At 51.7% G+C, this 12,066-nt stretch overlaps 1 pseudogene across 1 annotated transcript; it reads right to left on the minus strand.

The window, feature by feature from the left end:
- Positions 1-553: 553 nt before the first annotated feature.
- On the minus strand, positions 554-10,850 carry LOC310797320 (fat storage-inducing transmembrane protein 1 pseudogene; annotated as a pseudogene). Its single transcript has 2 exons — positions 10,672-10,850; positions 554-1,224 (listed from the first exon to the last, which is right to left on the minus strand). The product of its transcript is annotated as a fat storage-inducing transmembrane protein 1 pseudogene (transcript).
- Between the last annotated feature and the right edge of the window lie 1,216 nt (positions 10,851-12,066).

Below are 12,066 nucleotides of genomic sequence, written 5' to 3' on the forward strand. Positions count from 1 at the left end.
TGGACTGCGATCGTTTTTCCTCAGTCTTTCAAACATCGATCTTATCTGTTAAATAACTGTCCATCTTTGTATCTGTTAAATCTGTCTGATGCCAGTATTCCTCGATTAACAGTGTTCCTGGAATTCTCCAGCCTGGGTTCTTCTTGAGATATTTAGTCTCTAGGTCTACTACATCTTTCAAACCTGTCTCGTCATGTGGACAACCAGCAGAAACACCTGCCACTGAGTCAAACCTTGGAGGACTAAGAGCATGCATAAACAATGTTATGATGCACAGATGAATTTGTGAAAGTCCACCTGTCTCTGTCCATTTGTTCAACACAAGGTGACTGCTGTGAATATAAGCATTTAATCAATTCTTACACACTGCGTGCCTAGTTTAAGACAAATTGAAAACTGCAAAACTTCACACATCTTGATGGCATCTTAACCAATGAAGGAAAATATGTCCTCAGTTCATCTTTGTAATAGTTTTATTAGATCCATCATTGTATCTGAGTAAAACGCTCCTCTATTGCATCTCAATTGATTTCTGTGATCCGTTCAGTTCATGTCACTGATCTCGGCTCGCCTCTCCATCCCCCTCGGTTCCGGTGCCGCTCTTGGTGTTGAGCAGCCCCAGTCCGGGACGACCGGGGCAGTACCAGCTGGCACCCAGCCGGTAAAAGCCCTGGTACAGGCCCCTCCAGCTGAGGCACCCCAGAGCGCCCCCCAGCAGCTGTGTGGGGAACTGAGGGAAGTAAGCCAAGAGACAGAGCAGCAGAAACACCCAGAGGCCCAGCAAGAGGACGCAGAACAGGAAGAGGATGCGGAGAGGGGCGTCCGCCGTCCCGCCCAGACTCAGGTACGGGCCGAACACGGCCGTCTCCTCGGCCAGCAGCAGGCAGCAGAGACAGAGGAGGAAGACGTCTTGTGAGACCTCGTAGCCCCTCCACAGCATCCCGGCCCTCAGGCACTCGGACTTGCTGTCCCCTTCCCGCAGCAGCAGGAGAGACTGGCCGCCGGCGTCCTCCAGGGGGGCGGCTAACGGTTCGTAGCAGCATCCCGTGGCGTTCTCCATCAGGTCCAGGAGCCGCGGAAAGCCAGCCACAGCCCGCCGGCCGCCCGAGCCGGGAGAGGTGACGCAGGGAGAGGGAGATGGAGCGACGGATGGAGAAGGAGAGGAGGAAGACGAAGGAGCCCACGAAGAGGCACGTCCAGCCCCAGCCCGAGCGCAGGAACATCCTGGTGTATAGGAGAGGAGGGTACAGGAGAAAATATGACAGAACAGTTAGGCCATGTTCACATTACAGGCAAATCTGATTTGCTGCTGAAGTCATTAAAGGAACACTCCGCCCATTTTCAACCAGCTTTGTATCATTAGTAGTCAGAAAACTGTAAACAGTTTGAAGTCTGTCATTTAATTTGACAGTTATTGAGTGTTAAACTGTGGACCAGTGACATCACTGGTCCACACTAACTCAAATTAATAACTCAGTAACTCAAATCAACTCTCAATAACTGTTAAACATTCTGTCATTCATCTAGTTTGACAGTTATTGAGAGTTGATTTGAGTTAATGAGTTATTAATTTGAGCTAGTGTGGACCAGTGATCTCTCTCTCTCTATCTCTCTGCCTAGGTCTCTCGCCCACAGGAAACCCAGGGTAAAAAAGTTAAATCGCTGCTGTAAACATCATGAATCTGATGTTTGTGTGCGTGTGTGTGTGGGGGGGGGGGGGGGGGGGGGGGAGGGGATCTCTGAACTGTGCATTTTACATTTTATCAGAACCAGCTCAGAAAGTCCCTGAAAACTTGTCATGGTTATGCTCTGTGTTGTTGTCAGTCTGAACACAGTGTGTAGAATTCAGAAAATGGACTCCAAACAGCTCATAGCTCAGCAGGTTGAGTCCCTGTGTCTGTGTCGCTACCTGATAGGTGGGTTATTGGTTCGATTCCCGACACGCCTAGCGGCCCACTTTAATATGCTCAAATGAACTAGAAGTGTAATAAAAACTAAAAGAAGATTGTTATGCCTATTTCCACTTTTATTCACATACAAATAAATTATGGATGGAAGATAAAAAAGCACAAGTTAAAGGAAAATAACATAAAGAATGTGATGAAAGCACCTGACTTTAGTGTAAATATAATTTAACTTAATTTATTATTTAGTGTTATTATAAAAAAAAAATATATGATTATCTGCACTGTCCTTGCTTGAGTGACCATGACATCATCGAGTGCTCGAGTGACATCACTGATGATGTCATAGACATTGTGACATCATCATCAGTGACATCATTACTGACCAAAAATCAAAAGAATCCATTGGCAAAGACCACAGAATCGTGTTTTTTTTCCATTTAATTTATTTTGTTAGTTAAATTTCTATAGCAGGTGAGGGAACACAACGGTCATCTTGAGCATAGTTTTCAGAAGTCACAGTGTTTTAGACATTTTGACAAAAAGACAATGAAGGAGTTTGGGTCAAGAGGAAAGGTCAAAACACACCTTCTCCTTCATGCTCCTCCAAGTGCACCATTCACTCCAAAAACTAAACCCCTCCCTCCCCGTCCCACAACCCCCCTCTCCAAAATGCAAACAGAACAAAACAAAAAAACAAACTCTGCAACAAATAGATATATTTATATATAATATATTTACTCTTTAAAAATAGAACTTCAGTGGTGACTAACATCTGTACAAACTACAAAAATAAAAATTTAATATAAATAATTTATATGGCATGACATTAACAATTTATGGAGTTAGCTTGATAACTGAGGTTCAGGAACACAAGATCACACCAGGTCCGCATCATATCTCACCGCCACCTACTCTAATCCATCACCCATTCACCTGCGCTCCTCCAATCCAATCACCGAGCCACACCGGCTTTCTATCAGCTCAATCACCTGTAGCCTTTATATACTCACTGGCATACCACTTCTCTCCCGTTTGTCATGTCTTCACGACTGCTTGTTCAAGACGCACTCGTTCGTTCCGACCCATTTCAACTCAAGCGAACAGTTCATTAAAATAGTTAAAAAAGAAAAGTCAGCTGGCACGCGCCGTTGTATGTCCCTCGCCCGGGCGTCAAATCTTCGCCATCCAGTTCCAGCCAGACACCGCCCTCTACACCGCTGCCGTCATCGGAGATCCTCAGGCGACACGACAGCCGTGTCCTCCACGCGCGCCCCGCGCCGACACGTTCCAGCCCAGCTCGAGCCACAGCAATGCCGAGGCCACTCCATGGCCAACCACCATCTCCGACTGGACCGTCGCTCACCTCCAGGCTCCAGCTGACCCTCCTTGGCGCACACCCATCGCCTTCACGGCCAGGTGTACCTCTTCTGTTTTTCATTCAAGTTTAGCTTTCCTGAAACTCCTCTATACTATCTGACGTGACTTACAGTATATTGACATCGCATCTCACGCGATTACCATTGACTTCAGCAACTCCAAACCATGCATTTACTGAATCAACACTATTACCTGTATGAGGGGTGAACAGTGCCAATGTGTACCTCACTAAGCAACAGCCTCTCATCCCACTTGCTGCTGCTGCCACTACTACGAAGCGACGTCATGTCACTACCGATTACAGCAACTACGACTGCTACCACTAGCCGCTCCGACTACTACCACTATTACCACGGCTACTACTAGACGTGGCTACTTACTAGGCTACTACTGCTAGATGCCGTGCTGCCGTAGTGCCGACAACAGTCTGGTGCCGCGCACCACAACAACAGTCCGGTGCCATGCATCACAACAGTCACTACGGCCGCTACTACTAATACAGTACTGCTACAGTACTGCTACTACTGCTACTAAGTACTCCCTAAGAAAACAAGACCGTTAAAGGGACAGTTCATCCCAAAACAACATTAGCTCTCAGTGCACACGCTCCCCCCCCCTCCCCTCCCATCCTCCGCCTTCAGCCTTGGCACACGGACCCGGGTCTGCCCAGCTCGCTTCGGATCACGCCGCTGCTGCCCCCGTCGGGCCCAGGCATCGTTCCCGCCTCCCCTCCCATCCCAGCAGGCTCACGCCACCGCGGCCACAGCCTCCCCTCCCCCCCCCCCCTCCCCTCCCATCAAGCTCATGGCACCGTGGCCACAGCCAGCAGACTCACGCCACCACGGCCACAGCCTCCCCTTCCCTCCCCCCTCCCTTCCCTTCAGGCTCAGGGCACCGTGGCCACAGCCACCAGACTCACGCCACCACGGCCACAGCCTCCCCTTCCCTCCCCCCTCCCTTCTCTTTAGGCTCACGCCACCGTGCACACAGCCAGCAGGCTAAACGTCACCTCGGTAGCAGCCTCCCCTTCCCTTCCCTCCCCCCTCCCTTCCCTCCAGGCTCAGGGCACCGTGGCCACAGCCACCAGACTCACGCCACCACGGCCACAGCCTCCCCTTCCCTCCCCCCTCCCTTCCCTTCAGGCTCAGGGCACCGTGGCCACAGCCACCAGACTCACGCCACCACGGCCACAGCCTCCCCTTCCCTCCCCCCTCCCTTCTCTTTAGGCTCACGCCACCGTGCACACAGCCAGCAGGCTAAACGTCACCTCGGTAGCAGCCTCCCCTTCCCTTCCCTCCCCCCTCCCTTCCCTCCAGGCTCAGGGCACCGTGGCCACAGCCACCAGACTCACGCCACCACGGCCACAGCCTCCCCTTCCCTCCCCCCTCCCTTCCCTTCAGGCTCAGGGCACCGTGGCCACAGCCACCAGACTCACGCCACCACGGCCACAGCCTCCCCTTCCCCCCCCCCCTTCCCTTCTCTTTAGGCTCACGCCACCGTGCACACAGCCAGCAGGCTAAACGTCACCTCGGTAGCAGCCTCCCCTTCCCTTCCCTCCCCCCTCCCTTCCCTCCAGGCTCACGCCACTGTGGCCACAGCCAGCAGGCTAAACGTCACCTCGGTCGCAGCCTCCCCTTCCCTCCTCCTTTTCAACCTCCTTTCCGCCCTCCAGCCGCAGCGCGGCGGGGGCGCACCCATAGACTCCCGCGCACACGCATCCTCTTCTCCCCTCCCCTCGCAGTCTCTTCCTTCAGCGCCAGCGGCCTGTTTGTCCCCCCCTCCGTTGCCAGCGAAGCTGCCCACCTCAGCGAGGGCGGCCTACCGCAACATTCCTACTTTTCTACCCCCCCTCGATGCCCTCCCACCCCCTCCCCCAACCTCCCCCTTCCCTCCCCCTCCCCTTCCCCACCAAAATGTAGTTTACAATGCATTGTCTACATTTCTTGCCTCTCTCTGTCCACCACCCGCTCTCCCGGGTCCCCACGCACACGCATCCCACCCCTCCCTCCCCGCTCAACCTCTTCCTTCTGCCTCCGCGGCTTACCCCCCTCCCTCCGTGGCCTTCGCGGCCCCTCTTTCCGCCACGGCCTCCGCGGCTACCGGCGTCATCCCCCTTCCTCCTGTTCTTCCCCTAACGGATACCCTCCCCCCCCCCCCTCCCCTTCCCCATCACCCCTATGTTGTTTTTCCCTTGTCTGCCCCTCCCCTCTCCACTCCCTCGAAGTCTCTTCCTTCAGCGCCAGCGGCCCGTCTTCCCCCCCCCTCCAGTTGCCAGCGCAGCCACCCGCCTCGGCAGCCCACCGCAACATTCCCACTATTCTACCCCCTCTCGATGCCCTCCCACCCCCTCCCCCAACCCCCCCCTTTCCCCTTCCCCAGCACCCCAATGTGGGTTTTACTTGTTTGCTCCCCCCCCCCCCCCCCTTCTCAGTTCCATCCCGGGTTGCAGAGCCACGGGAGCTCCGCCCAGAGCCGCAGTCCTCATCCCGGGTTGCAGAGCTACGGGAGCTCCGCCCAGAGACACAGTCCTCATCCTGGGGTGCAGAGCCACGCCCAGAGACGCAGTCCTCATCCTGGGTTGCAGAGCTACGGGAGCTCCGCCCAGAGACACAGTCCTCATCCTGGGGTGCAGAGCCACGCCCAGAGACACATTCCTCATCCTGGGTTGCAGAGCTACGGGAGCTCCGCCCAGAGACACAGTCCTCATCCTGGGTTGCAGAGCTACGGGAGCTCCGCCCAGAGACGCAGTCCTCATCCTGGGTTGCAGAGCCACGGGAGCTCCGCCCAGAGACGCAGTCTTCATCCTGGGTTGCAGAGCTACGGGAGCTCCGCCCAGAGACACAGTCCTCATCCTGGGTTGCAGAGCTACGGGAGCTCCGCCCAGAGACACAGTCCTCATCCTGGGTTGCAGAGCTACGGGAGCTCCGCCCAGAGACACAGTCCTCATCCTGGGTTGCAGAGCTACGGGAGCTCCGCCCAGAGACGCTAGGGCCTCTCAGAACACTCGGTCCAAACCTTGGGCCGCTGGAGAAAAGAAAAGCAAAAGGAGAAAAGAAGAGAAGAAAAGATAGGAAAGAGAGAGAGAAGAAGAAAAGGAAAAAAGAGAGAGAATAGGGGCTGCAGCGCGTCCGGCTGCCGGTTCCTCCACACATGCTCTTTCTGCGGCGGCGCCCACTCCAGGGTCGCTTGGCCCCATGGCCCCACCACCCACGCCAAATGACTCCGTCACCTTTCAGGCTTCCCTCCCGGCTGAGAAGTTCAACCGCACTTCGCTTTACATCACAAACCACCCCCTCACCATGCTCCCGAAAGGACTCCGTAAAAACGAAGGTCCTCCCAAGCATACCACAGCTACATCCGCGATGACCCCGACGACATCCGACGAGCCCATCTCTTGCTGCGTCGAGGCTCGCTGGAGGTGGATGGAGATCGTTCGTTATCTCGGGACACCGAGCCCAGCGGGCTCCCTCCCAGGATGCGATCTTCATCCACGACGACCTCGATGACATCTGACGAGCCAGCTCCCGCCGTGTTGAGACTCTTTTGGGGGTAGGTGGAGATCGTAAGTTATCCTGGGACACGAGCCCAGCGGGCTCCCACCCTGGATGCGGTCTTCATCCCGGGCGCAGGACCTAGCAGGCTACGCCCAGAGACGTAACCCCCACTCAGAGTCTCAACCCCTGGGTTCCTGGTTCCTGACAAGAGAGAGAAAGAAGAAGAAGACCTCAACGACATCTGATGAGCCATCTCCTGCTGCGTTGAAGCTCGCTGAGGGTGGACCGAGATCGTCCGTTATCTTGGGACACCGAGCCCAGCGGGCTCCCTCCCGGGATGCGATCTTCATCCACGACGACCTCGACGACATCCGACGAGCCAGCTCCCGCTGTGTTGATGCTCTTTTGGGGGTAGGTGGAGATCGTACGTTATCCTGGGACACCGAGCCCAGCGGGCTCCCACCCAGGATGCGGTCTCCATCCCGGGCGCAGGACCTAGCAGGCTACGCCCGGGCGCAGGACCTAGCAGGCTACGCCCAGAGACGTACCCCCACTCAGAGTCTCAACCCCCGGGTTCCTGGTTCCTGACACGGCCGTGCCGCGTACTAGACGAGTCTCCAAGCAATCCTGGTTCCGGACACGGCCGTGCCGTGTACTAGAAGGGTCTCCAAGCAATCGCACCACACTCACTTATCAATAAACATATATTCATTCTAACCATGGTGTGATCTGTGTTAGTGAAATGGAGTTAGCTTGATAACTGAGGTTCAGGAACACAAGATCACACCAGGTCCGCATCATATCTCACCGCCACCTACTCTAATCCATCACCCATTCACCTGCGCTCCTCCAATCCAATCACCGAGCCACACCGGCTTTCTATCAGCTCAATCACCTGTAGCCTTTATATACTCACTGGCATACCACTTCTCTCCCGTTTGTCATGTCTTCACGACCCCCCCCTCCACACCCCTTAGTTCACATCTCGCTACGGGCAGCACGAGCGGAGTCGCAGGTTTTCTCCCCGTGCTGCGCGGGTTTTCCCCGGGCACTCCGGTTTCCTCCCGCAGACTGTTAAAGATATGTTTTGCACATGCCTAATCTGCTTCTCTGTCCTCTGAACACAGGAACCAGGGGGGGTAGGTGGAGATCGTACGTTATCCTGGGACACCGAGCCCAGCGGGCTCCCACCCAGGATGCGGTCTCCATCCCGGGCGCAGGACCTAGCAGGCTACGCCCGGGCGCAGGACCTAGCAGGCTACGCCCAGAGACGTACCCCCACTCAGAGTCTCAACCCCCGGGTTCCTGGTTCCTGACACGGCCGTGCCGCGTACTAGACGAGTCTCCAAGCAATCCTGGTTCCGGACACGGCCGTGCCGTGTACTAGAAGGGTCTCCAAGCAATCGCACCACACTCACTTATCAATAAACATATATTCATTCTAACCATGGTGTGATCTGTGTTAGTGAAGTTTGAAATAAACTACAAAACCGATGCAGGCGCCCCCTCTCTGCCCCTCCGTGCCACTGTCCTGTCCTGTAAATGCTGCTTTGCTCTTGTTTTGTTGTATTCTTCAACACTGCTTAACATTTCTCTCATGTCTCATTTACAAAAGAAACCAAAAGCTGCCACTTAAGGAAAAACAAAACACAAACACAAAAGTAAACAAACAAACACAAAAGTAAACAAACAAACAAAAGTAATAGAAAACAAACAAACGAAAGATCTGGAAGGTTTTCCCTGCATTTTAACCTGGCAGTGATGTGACCAATACTGAGGCAAAAGAAAGAGAAAGACAGGAACAACAGAGAATGTAAGGTGGATTATATGAGCTGCATACTGACAAGAAGAGTGAGACATGAAAAAGTGAAAGGAGGCAAGGTGAAGCACTAAAAGTGAAGCTGTGTGATGTCATCGATGCACAAACGACCTTGTCAATAATTGCATCCTAAAGCAGCAGCAAGGAAACAAAAAGAGCAACAAAACAAAACAAAACAAAAACAAACAAACAAAAGAAAAGAAAAGAAAAGAAAAAACCCTCCCTTTGCATTGGATTGGATCATTCCCTTTGAAAACACACTGGGCTGAACGACACTATGAACGTCACCCAATGTAGAGCTTCAAAAAACTGCAGAAGAAAAACTAAAACCTCATCATCACAGCTCCTTCAAGTAATAAAAAACTGCAGAGGACATTGAAGACAATTCCGACAACTATATCATAATTATGACATCTGATTTAGCTGACAACGATATCATATGACATCTGATTTAGCTGACAACGATATCATATGACATCTGATTTAGCTGACAACGATATCATAATTATGACATCTGATTTAGCTGAGGTGCAGTGACACTCTGTGAGCCAGAGAGCCTCTGCCGGCAAGATGGCCGACTGCTGACACATTGAAATATTCAGATGACGGCGATCACTAACAAACTGACGATGACAGCATCTGAACATGCTGCGCGGACTGGACAAGAAAACAATATGGCGTAAACAAAATGGCATATTGACCCCCAAGCTTCAACATAATACTGTGCTCTGAGCGCTGTGATGACCAGATACATGATGAAGGTACAACGGTTAGTGTGAAGAAAACACTGCGTACTACTGCGTATTCCTCGGCTTGCTCGTGTTTTTTTTACAGTGCAAAACGCTGACAGAGAAAGTGTGTGTGTATATCTCGAGTACAACAGAGCGTGTGCGAGACGCAGCTCTCACTGGCAGTGTAACAGCTTGTACATGGTTTGAACTTCTGAAGTATAGTGACTTGACTGGAGGGGAGGGGGTACTGCATCTTAAGTAACGTTACACATTTGTTGGTGAAACGCAACATTCCAAGTTAGCTTGGTTTCACGCTTTTAATTTGAAGGCCGAAACGGGAAATGGTTTGAGTAGATTGAATTGACACTGGTCGCGATATTTTTTGGGGGATGATGGCGAAGGCTATGCGAATGCATAACCCGCCCCTCTCTGCCTCTGATTGGCCTAGCGTAGTGTCCTCTAGTAAGAGAGTGGCGTCAGCGGAGGACCAAAATGCAAGAATCATTAGCCAATGAACAGCCAGGAATGGGTCTCGCGCTACTTTTGCATGCTAAAATAAAGCCGATAATGTACAATTTGATTCATTTCAAGGGATGAAAAACCCTTTCAAAGTACAACACTGTCTATTTTGTTGCAACTCGACAGTGCTGCTTTTTTTACTGAAGAGTTCCACTTTCTACTTCCTGGAAAAAAACTGGTCCATTGGAGTGAATGGAGATGTCAGAACTCTTCTATTATACGGCTCTGGCCTAGCGTCAAACTTCCATCCAAACACATGACCACAGACTGTAGTAAGAGATGTAATGCAGGATAGCCAAGCGAATGTGTTTGGATGGAAGTTTGACGCTAGGCCAATCAGAGGCAGAGAGGGGCGGGTTATGCCTTCGTATAGCCTTCGCCATCATCCAAAAAAAAAACATCGCACACTGGTCTGCCAATTCTATCATTTCACACGTACCATTTCCCTTCTTCGCCTTCAAATTAAAAGTGTAACAATGACACGTTTGCCTGTGAAGCCTCGACCTGTTTGGATTATAACAACGTTAGAGAAAACAGCCATGCAGTTTTATACTCATTTATTGCCAAATGCTTTGGGAAACAACTTCATCAAGCTTGGTCAGAAAAGGTCTGTCTATTCAATGGAAACAGCACCAGTGCGACCTGTCACGTGCGATGCTACCTTCAAGAATGAGGACGTCTGAAACAAGTTATTTTTTAATCACCTATATTAAAATGAGATACCTAATTAAACAATCACCTAGTTAGGTAACTAGATGATATTAAGCTTCCTTGCATTACAGACACAACCTTTGTCTCAGGAAGTAAACAGGAAGTAGCCTCACCTGTAGAGGAAGTGGGTCCTCTTGGCAAAGATGCTGTACTGGGACACCCAGAGGCTTAGTGCCGGCCCAAACACCACCAACGCCGACAGCAACAGGTGGAAGTGGCGCCGGAACGCGGTGTTACCCAGGAGCCGGGCCGCCAGGTCCGTCACCACCACCAGCATTGTGTTGAGGAGCATCTGGACCCAGAACCACCACTGATGGGATCTGGACTCAACTTATCTGAGACAGAGTCAATGAAAATAGACGGCTGTTGTCTCTGAATGCAGCAGTGTACCGTGTTTCATGTGAAGAAGCTGTAATCCACTGTAGAAGGTACTTGAACTGGCCGTTCTAGCTGTGGATGATCTTTCCTGCATGGGACAACATACACTTAGAATCCTAGAGACACGGCGTCAGTACTGAGCAAAAGACAACCGCTCTAGACACACTCCAGTCCTTTTGAAGACTGGGCTGCGTTGCTGGAATGTAAGGGGAAAAAATGGGGTCCTGAAATTATTTGACCGAAATCCAGATCTGCTGACTGCGTGGAGGAAAATGGGTGAAGTCCACTGCGGTCATTCAGTTAGCTGCTAGCTGTTAGCTGCTAGAGTAGAGTGTGCATGGCATGAAGGAAGTGACAGCTGGCTTCACGCATTCCACAGACTCCAGGAGTCACAAATGTGCACACTGTAAAATCCCCACAGCCAGATTCCTCTTCCAATGTGTCGCTGGAGCCAAGCTCCAGTAGATCTAGTATCTGCTTGTGTCAGTGCAGCACAGCTCCAGTAGATCTAGTATCTGCTTGTGTCAGTGCAGCACAGCTCCAGTAGATCTAGTATCTGCTTGTGTCAGTGCAGCACAGCTCCAGTAGATCTAGTATCTGCTTCAGTGCAGCACAGCTCCAGTAGATCTAGTATCTGCTTGTGTCAGTGCAGCACAGCTCCAGTAGATCTAGTATCTGCGTGTGTCAGTGCAGCACAGCTCCAGTAGATCTAGTATCTGCTCGTGTCAGTGCAGCACAGCTCCAGTAGATCTAGTATCTGCTTGTGTCAGTGCAGCACAGCTCCAGTAGATCTAGTATCTGCTTGTGTCAGTGCAGCACAGCTCCAGTAGATCTAGTATCTGCTTGGTGTATGTTTAGTTAAAGCTCGATATCCAAGATTCATCAAACATCCAATCCCTTCTGCTCGTTGGTGGGTTAAGGATCCAGTTTTGGCTTTTTCATGCATTTGTCAAATATCGAGTGAAGGTTGTTGCCTCAGTCTCGTCTGCTTCAATGCTAATCTCTCAATGTAACCGGTCCTGATCCAATATGTTCTTGTTGCTTGGCTGTGGCTCAGCTAAACCTCCATGATTATGAACCCGTTTGGATTTGACACACAGTGAAGAATGCCAGCAATCCCCCAGAACTCC

This window comes from Poromitra crassiceps, assembly GCF_964638095.1.
Source record: "Poromitra crassiceps genome assembly, chromosome: 23".
Lineage (NCBI taxonomy): Eukaryota > Metazoa > Chordata > Actinopteri > Beryciformes > Melamphaidae > Poromitra > Poromitra crassiceps.